The 10,918-nt window shown below is 48.8% G+C and overlaps 1 non-coding gene across 1 annotated transcript; it reads left to right on the top strand.

Moving 5' to 3' along the window:
• Positions 1 to 10,367: 10,367 nt before the first annotated feature.
• On the top strand, positions 10,368 to 10,438 carry TRNAG-GCC (transfer RNA glycine (anticodon GCC)). Its single transcript has one exon. It is a non-coding gene; the product is annotated as a tRNA-Gly (tRNA).
• Positions 10,439 to 10,918: the final 480 nt, after the last annotated feature.

Here is a 10,918-nt window from a genome sequence, read left to right as displayed (position 1 = left end):
ATATATCTGCTGCACGCACATGTAGGCGGAACGGCGGACATGAAACGACTGGCTTGACTGACTTTTGCTGAGCCGAAAACTAGATTGGATTTGGCTGAAGACACTCTGTTGCCGGACAAAATTCATTGTCTACGCCAACATCGCTGCGGTTTGCATGTGGTCCGCCGCCAAAACTAAAGCGGGAACAGCCTCGGCGATTTGTTGGACCGCGAGGGCCGCGGTCTTGCACGGGCCAACGGTGGTACGCAAAAACTGGTGACGTCCTATCACGTGATGCGTGGACCGCGGTCCAAAAGAGCAATTTGGTCCGTCGTGTGGATCGGCCTTTAGCGGAAGAGCGTCCCCCTTTCCCCTCTGTTTTTGACAGCGCCATCCGCGTATGCCCCAAGCTCGATTTGTAGGCTATTTGCCAGGCGTTCGCGTGTTCCCGCTCGTATTGCTCACGATAGTACCATAATGAAAGAAATTATGCAAAAGCGGACACTCCTATAGAGCTCAGCGGCCCAATTGACTGCAGCGCACCAAGCCGTCGGCGTTAATACCTGAACCACACTTTCACTTTTGGGCCCGCATGTTTTGAATGCTAGCTGGTACGCGTCACGCCGGCTGCGCTAATCGTTTTTTTTTCTTCTACAGCTTAAACGTGCGTGGTCTTCGTTCCAAATCATTTTATTGTTAATTAAAATTGATTGCGAACGATCTTTACAAGCCTCCATCGAATATGTGCCACGTGCAATTTCATAAAGACGCAGGACGTCTTATGAAATGGGACAATGTTTATTTTATTCTATATAAATGATCCTTGCGTGCTTTTCCTGCATTCATGCAACGTTGTGGCACCAGGTAAGCAGCAGTAGTTCCCCTAGGAAGCTCCACCAGACCATGTCAGCTGGAAAAAATTTCATTACAAGCAAGTGTCATTTAGGTATTAACATGCAAGAATAATGCGTGTAGAGGCGAAGCGTGCGAAAGTGGTAAATGGGCGGCATTACAAACAAAAGCAGTTCGCTTTTACATACACGGCGTAGAAAATACCCCAACTCCTCCCAAACAATACCGTACATACCACGAGAACATTCTATTTCCAAGCATTCCCCTCTTCCCGGGCCTTATTTCCTGCACCTTTTTAGCACGAATAGACGGGTTAATGCGCGTTTCCAAAACTTGACTGCAACGGACGCGATAGTATGCTTCGAATACACAGAGGTGGCCACAGCAAAGGTTCTCAACGAGACCATGCAGGACGCTCGCAGAATTCCTTCTACTCGCACTCAAGACATGCGTGGGTGCAAAGCCTGTCTTCAGTCGTTAAGACAGAATTTTCGAGTTACAAGTTCTTGGCGTTTGAGCGGCTTGGCGTTATCTTTTGCGCGTTCTACCGGCGCAAGCAACACGCTCCCGTGTTATCACTCTTCGCAATTGCTCGTCGCGTTTTCGATAAGCGTGAGTAACGAAAGACGGCTTAAATTGTTGCGGGGCCATAAAAGTTGGCACACACTTGTCGCAGTAAGATTCAGTACGCGCCAAACTAACTTTGTCACCACGGCCGAGCTGCTTTTCGCTGCGTCACGACAGGCGCGACGAGCGTGCCTCATAGGTAACAAAAAAGTACCGCAAAATAATTTTCAACAATGTTGGGCGTCAGAGAAAGCACCATGAACTTGTCAGTGCTACAAAGCGCGAAACTGAACTGCGCACCACGGCCGAGCTGTTTTTCGCTAACCGCGTCACAGCGCTTTGCAAGCGCCCCACTGCACTTGCAAAGTACCCCAAAAAGTAAGTAAGATTCAGTGCGCGCGAAACTGCGCCATAGCACCCTGTGGGCCAGCGGGCCCCAATACTACCGAAGGGAGGTAAAATAATATTGGGGCTCGTAGAAAACGTCGCAAGCATCTTTCAGTACGATTAAATAATTCAAATTAACTGCGCCACGACGGCCGCGTTGTTTTTAGTTAACTGCGTCACAAGTCTAGCCGCGCCGTAAACCTAATTGCTTGAAGTGCGTCGCAGACTGTCGAACAAAATTTCTCACCTTGCCGTAGTCCAACAGTGCAGTGGTGCCACGTCGAAGTTCAGGAGGAACGCATGAATTCGACGGGAGCCCACCAGTGAGTGAGTTAGAACTTTATTTAGGTCCTGAGGGGAAATCAATCCGGCGGCTCCACCCAGGTCGGGGCCGGTAGACAGAGTCCTTCGGCGACGGCCCGGGCCCTCTGGACAGCCTTGAGCTGAGCGATGAGCTCTGTGCTTCTGAGCGCTGAGTCCCAGGAAGACTGGTCGGGAAAGTCCGTGCTCGCGTTGGCAGGGCACAGCGAGAGCATGTGTTCGAAGTTGTATTCGTGGCCACAGTGTGGGCATTCCGTAGGAAGGTCGGGATTGATCCTGCGTACTGTTGTTGGCGTGATGTATGTCCTAGTATGCAACTGTCTGTAAGTGACGGCCTGTGCTTTTTTGAGCTTTGTATGAGGAGGAGGAAAAATTCTTCGTGATAACCTATGATTTGAAGTTATTTCATGGTATGACACGAGCAGGTCTTTGTTGTCTAGGTCCCTCCAGGCTGGGTTGAAGCGAGAGGGCGGACCGCAGACGCGGAATGTGAGCTCTCGCGCCAGTTGGTGTGCCCGCTCGTTCGGATTACAGTGAGGAGGTCCGGAAATGTTGCCCATGTGGGCCGGGAACCATGACATGTGTGGGGACGTGAGGTTGTCTCCTCGCGTTTCTTGGAAGAAGATGGTGTTGATAACCGTAGCTGCTTTCCTAGAGACGAGGGCCGACGAGATGGTTCTAATAGCTGTTCTTGAGTCCCAGTAAATGACTGACGCTCCTTTGCAGCTTCGAAGGGCCACCGCGATGGCCATTTCTTCTGCTTCGTGAGTGAAGTTGGTAACTACCGTGGCTGCGTTGACGAGTTAGCCATGGGCGTCCACCACAGAGACCGCGTAGGCGCCTCGATTCCAATGTCTGGCCGCTTCAACGAAGAGGACTCGCGTTTCGTTACTTTTGATGTTGTCAAGGATTGCCTTCGCCGTCGCTTTTCTCCGCTCTTCGTTGTGGGTGGGGTGTATGTTTCGTGGGATGGAATCAACATTTATTGATCTCTTGGCGTTTGTGCATAGTTGCGACTTCTCTGGTGGCATGAAGAGGGGCTGTATGCCTGCTTCTAGTAAGATCTCGATACCCGCCCTTGTGAGTGAGAGCCGACTAATTTGGGAGTTTCGCTGTGTCTCAAAGAGCTCGGTTGCCTTGTTGTGTAGCCCCAATTGGAGGAGTCGTTCCGTGCTACTCTTTCTAGGGAGGCTTAGGACCTTTTTCAATCCCGTTCTGATAGTGTATCAATTTTATTCAGCTCCGTCTTCATCCAGTTGAGGAAGGGGGCGGCGTAGGTTACATGGCCGATGAGGAAGGTGTGAAATGCTTTTATGAGGTTGTCCTCTTTCAGTGCGTCCCTTTTGCTGGCGACCCGTGATATGACCCTGGTGAAGTTGAGGGAGCTCTTTGTGAGGCGTTTTAGTGCCTCCGCGTTGTCATTCCTGTAAGCCCCAATGACCATGCCCAGGACCTTGATTGTGTTACACCTGGGGATGTTTCCTCCGTCCCTGGTGTGTAGGTGAACGGGGAGAGAGCTAAGGGGCTGTCTCAGCCTGGGGCCTTGTTTGCACAGAAGGAGCTCCGATTTGCTGGGGGAGAGCTTCAGTCCCGTGTTTGCAAGAAAAGCTTCCGTGGTGTCCAGCGCTTGCTGTAGGTTCTGCTCCAGAGTGCCTAGCGGGCCGCTCGTGGACCAAATGGCGATGTCGTCGGCGTAAATCGCGTGCCCTACCCCCGGGGCTTTCGAGAGTTTGTTTGCGAGATCATGCATTGCGATGTTGAAAAGAAGCGGCGAAAGCAGACTCTTGCGGGGTACCGATGTTACCTAGCATGTGCTTTCTGCTTCTGATTTGTCCGACGTTTATGGTGGCCGTTCGGTTATACAAAAACGTTCTTACGAAATTGTGGAAATTTACTCCGAGATCTAAAGTGGAGATTTCGTTGAGGATATGCTCGTGCCTGACCGTGTCGAAGGCCTTGGTTAGGTCGAGCGCCAGGATGCCTTTTACATCCCTGGATTTGTTGTCTATGACGGCGTTCCCGATGAGTAGCATGGCGTCTTGTGTGGATAGTGATTTTCTGAAGCCTATGAGATTGGGGCGGAATAGGCCGTTTTCTTCAATGTGCTTTCCAATTCTATTGTGGATGGCATGTTCTGCGACCTCCCCGAGGCACGACGTAAGGGAGATGTGTCTCAGATTCTCTGCATGAAGCGGTTTTCCGGGTTTGGGGATGAGGACTACATTGGCAGTTCGCCATTCGTCCGGCACCCGGCCTTCAGCCCATACCTCGTTAATTTTGCTCGTAATGATTTGTATGGCTTTGTCATCTAGATTTCTGAGTAGTTTGTTTGTTAGTCCGTCTGGGCCGGGGGCCGAGCGTCCGTTTAGTTCATGAAGGGCGTGCACAATCTCCGACACTTCGAAAGGACGATCAAGCGATAGTTGAGGTGTCCCTTTATACTCGCGCGTCGGGTCGTCCCACGGGACAGATTTGCGCTCTACTGGTAGGTAGATGTCTGCCAGGGCGTCAGCAAAGTCCCGCGGACTCGTGCCTTCTTTCGTGTGAAGATGAACGAGCCTTTCGATCGTTAGTCGGGCATAACTCTTGGTCAGTTTGTTGTTGTCGGCCAATAGGTTCTTAAGAAGGCTCCACTTGCTGCCCCTTCTCATTTTACCGTCCGCCTCATTACACACTTCGTCCCATTGCTGCGCATTCAACTTTCTTGAGTGTTCTTCGATCTCTTTGTTGATTTTCGTTAATTTAGACCTCAGCCTCTTGTTTAGCTTCTGCTGCTTCCATCTTTGATGAAACGCGTTTCATCGTGCGTTTCATCCTGGTGGCATCCTGTGCCATTACTCATTTAACACTGCTAGTGGATGTGCCTTCAGCATTCTTGAACATAAACTAGATTACGCTCGACACCCACAACAACAAAATTCTTGCAACAACAAAATATTTTCGCATCCCCGGCAAACGTCCATGGGGTTCAATGCATTTCTACCTCTTGTCAGAGAAATGCCATTGAACCTAAATCCCGCATCAACAAAACTGGCTGCAACATTGCCCCACATATTACCTACTTACCGACTCCAAAGAGTGCGCAAACACTTTTGCTTTGCAATTAAATTGTGTAAAATACTATCACATTACGCTTGCATGGGTGGTGCCATTCTTGGCTACAAGAAAAACGACGCTCCACACGCAATTGTGTGTGCCGAAACATATCATGGCCGCCATCTTGGTTAATGATTGCCCATTTCAAATGGCATGGCCGCATGACTCTACTGACATGTGACGATTGTTCTTGTGTACCTAGCACAGTGCATAATCTGCAGCTCAGAGAGGAAAGTGCAGTAGAAACAAAGAAATCCATGTCCCACCGACGGGGACTTGTTTATGGCGCTTGAGGTGGCAGCCGTAGCATGGGCTTCCACGCATCCAGCCATGATTGAGCGATCATGTAAGAATAAGTGCCTCTTGCTTTAAGAATGCTGATTGTGGTATACTGCAACTGGCATCACGTGCGGATTTGGTGTTAATGGACATAGATTTGCGTGAAGCAGCCGTATTCTCGGTCGATCGCTTTTGGGGATATGAGTTATGATGACATTCGCAAGCGGGACCAGGCACATTGGCGTCTATGGGCAACAGCATGCACTGGAGGAACGTTGCTGAATGCGTAGAATGCTGTTGTTTCACCTCCAATGCCGAGTTACACGAAATCTTGCGAAAGTGATTGTACCTCTGAAAGCGATCAACTGAGTGCACCACTCCGTGGCAGTGCTACCATTGCTGACCGACGCATGGAGCACACTTTGTGCTGTTGGCAGTGTGGTTCTATAGCCTTGAGCAAGGCTTACCAAAGTAGGCTAATGGAATTTTTACATTAAAGTTTCGTTCTGCGACGCATTCCTTGTCTATGCTGTCTCATTTCTGAACAAAATTTCTGTGAAAGCGAATTTTTTTGCTTTCCCTGTTGATTTTATTATTGTGAGGTTCAACTGTAGTTGGGTCACACTTGTATTTGTTTTCAATTTAAAATTTATTACACCGTGCGCCCTTTCAACAGTTAGAACATGTAAGGTGCTGAGCGGAAATTGACATTGTTGTGGTCATAGCTTTTTTGACTTACGGCTGGTACATTTGTGTACCGTAAAATCATGAGACTTAGGCCACCTAAAAGTGAGAGAAAATTGAGTGAAAATATGGGGTGAGCTCACTTTTAGGGTACCTACAGGAACTAGCACATGTTATTTTATAAAACTAGAAAATCTTGGCAACAACAAGGGTGAGTTATCTTTCGGGTGTAAGGCATCTCAGCATTTTACTGTATGTAGTAAAGGTCAATGTATATGGTGCGTCAACCATCACAGGTTTTTCGTCATAGGTCTTTCATCACAGGTGGCAACCATTTGAAGAGTTAGGTTTCTTACATGCACCATCTCAGCAGCTCTCACTTGTTAAAGCACGAGTCTCATCTTCCCCTTGCCCACATTCCCAAATAGGTCTAGAGCCATCATTTAAGGGGGTCCTAAACCAGCCCTCAGGCTTGGTGAAAAAAAAACAAAGTCTGCAGATAGCATACACCTGGTGCAGCGGTGGCGTAGAGGTAGAACACCCGCCTCGCGTGCAAGAGGTCCGTGGTTCGAATCCCGGTGCCGCGCAATTTTCCACCGGATTAAAAAAAAAATCCGCGTGTTGATAAAATTGCATAAACAGGCCTGGAGTGTGGCCTGATCCCGGTGACCAGAACCGGTAACGCACTCCCTCACCAGAGCAGGATTGGCCACCCTGGTGCAGTACTTGGCCACAACCTCCTATATGAACACAACAATCAAACCCCGGCCCTCAGTCCCCAGCAGCTGCGAAGCAACTGACCACGGCGGCGGTCAGACCTGCGACGCTGCAGAGGGTGCTAAGAATCCCTGGCTCCGGACAGGCCGCCATTGGAATATGAACCTGGCAACGTTTAACGCTAGAACGTTATCTAGTGAGGCGAGTGGAAGAATTGGAAGAACTCTATTGGAAGAATTAGAGGGCAGTAAATGGGATATAATAGGGCTCAGTGAAGTTAGGAGGCCAAAAGAAGCATATACAGTGCTCAGAAGCGGGCACGTCCTGTGCTACCGGGGCTTAGCGGAGAGACGAGAACTAGGAGTCGGATTCCTGATTAATAAGAACATAGCTGGTAACATACAGGAACTCTATAGCATTAACGAGTTTAAGGTGGCATGTCTTGTTCTGAAACTTAATAAGAGGTACAAATTGAAGGTTGTACAGGTCTACGCCCCTACATCTAGTCATGATGACCAGGAAGTCGAAAGCTTCTATGAAGACGTGGAATCAGCGATGGGTAGAGTGAAAACAAAATACACTATACTGATGGGCGATTTCAATGCCAAGGTAGGCAAGAAGCAGGCTGGAGATAAGGCAGTGGGGGAATACGGCATAGGCACTAGGAATAGCAGGGGAGAGTTATTAGCAGAGTTTGCGGAACAGAATGATATGCGGATAATGAATACCTTCTTCCGCAAGCGGGACAGCCGAAAGTGGACGTGGAGGAGACTAGAAATGAAATAGACCTCATACTCTGCGCTAACCCTGGCATCATACAAGATGTGGACGTGCTCGGTAAGGTGCGTTGCAGTGACCACAGGATGGTAAGAACTCGAATTAGCCTAGACCTGAGGAGGGAACGGAAGAAACTGGTACATAAGAAGCCGATCAATGAGTTAGCGGTAAGAGGGAAAATAGAGGAATGCCAGATCAAGCTACAGAACAGGTATTCGGCTTTAACTCAGGAAGAGGACCTTAGTGTTGAAGCAATGAACGACAATCTTGTGGGCATCATTAAGGAGTGTGCAATAGAAGGCCGCGGTAACTCTGTTAGACAGGATACCAGTAAGCTATCGCAGGAGACGAAAGATCTGATCAAGAAACGCCAATGTATGAAAGCCTCTAACCCTACAGCTAGAATAGAACTGGCAGAACTTTGGAAGTTAATCAACAAGCGTAAGACAGCTGACATAAGGAAGTATAATATCGATAGAATTGAACAAGCTCTCAGGAACGAAGGAAGCCTAAAAGCAGAGAAAAAGAAACTAGGAATTGGCAAGAAGCAGATGTATGCGTTAAGAGACAAAGCCGGCAATATCATTACTAATATGGATGAGATAGTTCAAGTGGCTGAGGAGTTCTATAGAGATTTATACAGTACGAGTGGAACCCACGATGATAATGGCAGAGAGAATAGTCTAGAGGAATTCGAAAACCCACAAGTAACGCCGGAAGAAGTAAGGAAAGCCTTGGGAGCTATGAAAAGGGGGAAGGCAGCTGGGGAGTATCAGGTAACAGCAGATTTGTTGAAGGACGGTGGGCAGATTGTTCTAGAAAAACTGGCCACCCTGTATACACAATGCCTCATGACCTCGAGCGTACCGGAATCTTGGAAGAACGCTAACATAATCCTAATCGATAAGAAAGGGGACGCCAACGACTTGAAAAATTATAGACCGATCAGCTTACTGTCCGTTGCTTACAAAGTATTTACTAAGGTAATTGCAAATAGAATCAGGAACACCTTAGACTTCCGTCAACCAAAGGACCAGGCAGGATTCCGTAAAGGCTACTCAACAATAGATCATATTCACACTATCAATCGGGTGATAGAGAAATGTGCGCAATATAACCAACCATTATATATAGCTTTCATTGATTATGAGAAAGCGTTTGATTCAGTCGAAACCTCAGCAGTCATGGAGGCATTGCGGAATCAAGGTGTAGACGAGCCGTACGTAAAAATACTGAAAGATATCTATAGCGGCTCCACAGCCACTGTAGTCCTCCATAAAGAAAGCAACAAAATCCCTATAAAGAAAGGCGTCAGGCAGGGAGATACGATCTCTCCAATGCTATTCACAGCATGTTTACAGGAGGTATTCGAGACCTGGATTGGGAAGAATTGGGGATAAGAGTAAATGGAGAATACCTTAGTAACTTGCGATTCGCTGATGATATTGCCTTGCTTACTAACTCAGGGGACCAACTGGACTGCATGCTCACTGACCTGGAGAGGCAGAGCAGAAGGGTGGGACTAAAAATTAATCTGCAGAAAACTAAAGTAATGTTTAACAGTGTCGGAAGGGAACAGCAGTTTACGATAGGTAGCGAGGCACTGGAAGTGGTAAGGGAATACATTTACTTAGGACAGGTAGTGACTGCTGATCCGGATCATGAGAGTGAAATAATCAGAAGAATAAGAATGGGCTGGGGTGCGTTTGGCAGGCATTCTGAGGTCATGAACAGCAGGTTGCCATTATCCCTCAAGAGAAAAGTTTATAACAGCTGTGTCTTACCAGTACTCACTTACGGGGCAGAAACCTGGAGGCTTACGAAAAGGGTTCTACTTAAATTGAGGACGACGCAACGAGCTATGGAAAGAAGAATGATAGGTGTAACATTAAGGGATAAGAAAAGAGCAGATTGGGTGAGGGAACAAACGCGCGTAAATGACATCTTAGTTGAAATCAAGAAAAAGAAATGGGCATGGGCAGGACATGTAATGAGGAGGGAAGATAACCGATGGTCATTAAGGGTTACGGACTGGATTGCGAGGGAAGGGAAGCGTAGCAGGGGGCGACAGAAAGTTAGGTGGGCAGATGAGATTAGGAAGTTTGGAGGGTCAACATGGCCACAATTAGTACATGACCGGGGCAGTTGGAGAAGTATGGGAGAGGCCTTTGCCCTGCAGTGGGCGTAACCAGGCTGATGATGATGATGATGATGATGATGATGCTTCCATCTTTCTCTTAGCGCGTTCTTGGCCTCGAGGAGGTATGCGAGTCTGGAGTCTATGGCTGGCACCTCCAGATCCACGCTTATTTCTTTAGTGGCATTGGTCACCGTAATTTTCAGATTTTCCAGGAGCTCTTCGAAGGTTTCTCCTTGTTGGTCCGCATTATTCCTTATTTTTCTGAAGAGGTCCCAGTCGACGTAGGTGTAATTCTTGGGAGAAGTGGGTGTGATGCGAACGTTGATTTCTAGGATGTAATGAACACTGCCAAGGTCCTCTTGCAGGTTGTCCCACGACCCGTCAGCGTTTCTGAGGAACGTCAGGTCCGGGGTGGTGTCCCTCTGAACCGAGTTGCCTCTGCGCGACGGAAACCTTGAGTCCGTGATGAGTTGCATGCCTAGGGTGTCCGCAGCTTAGGGAGTGACCATAAACGCATCATTTTGAAAATGGGATATGTAGTTGGGAAAGAGAGCAAGTTGAGAGTGTCGCGTAGGTGGTTCAGTGGTAGAATACTCGCCTGCCACGCGGGTGGCCCGGGTTCGATTCCCGGCCGACGCATCTCTCTTCCTTTTTGGCTGCGGCACTGTTGCCGTGTCAGCGCACTCATCAATTATGTACCTTCAGATGCTGCTGCTGGCTATCCTGGGTCATCCGCGTTTCCACTCAGCTTCAACGGTTCATCTGGGGCCTCCCCTGGGCAACAGACACTGCACGGACTGGAACCAGGTGCTGCCCGGCCTTTCTTTGGACGCTCCGTGTGCTCCGCCGCCAGGAATAGCCTTTCCTTCGTCCATTGTCTGGCAACCTGGCACCGAGTCACTTGGCACACCCCTTCAAAAGCCTGCTCACTTGCTCGGCGCATTGGGCTGCGGCACTGTTGCCGTGTCAGCGCACTCATCAATTATGTACCTTCAGGTGCTGCTGCTGGCTATCCTGGGTCATCCGCGTTCCCACTCAGCTTCAACGGTTCATCTGGGGCCTCCCCTGGCCAACAGACACTGCACGGACTGGAACCAGGTGCTGCCCGGCCTTTCTTTG

This window comes from Dermacentor andersoni, chromosome 2, assembly GCF_023375885.2.
Source record: "Dermacentor andersoni chromosome 2, qqDerAnde1_hic_scaffold, whole genome shotgun sequence".
Taxonomy (NCBI): Eukaryota; Metazoa; Arthropoda; class Arachnida; order Ixodida; family Ixodidae; genus Dermacentor; species Dermacentor andersoni.
Note: the sequence above shows the minus strand (reverse complement) of the source record. Positions and strands in the feature narration are given on the sequence as shown.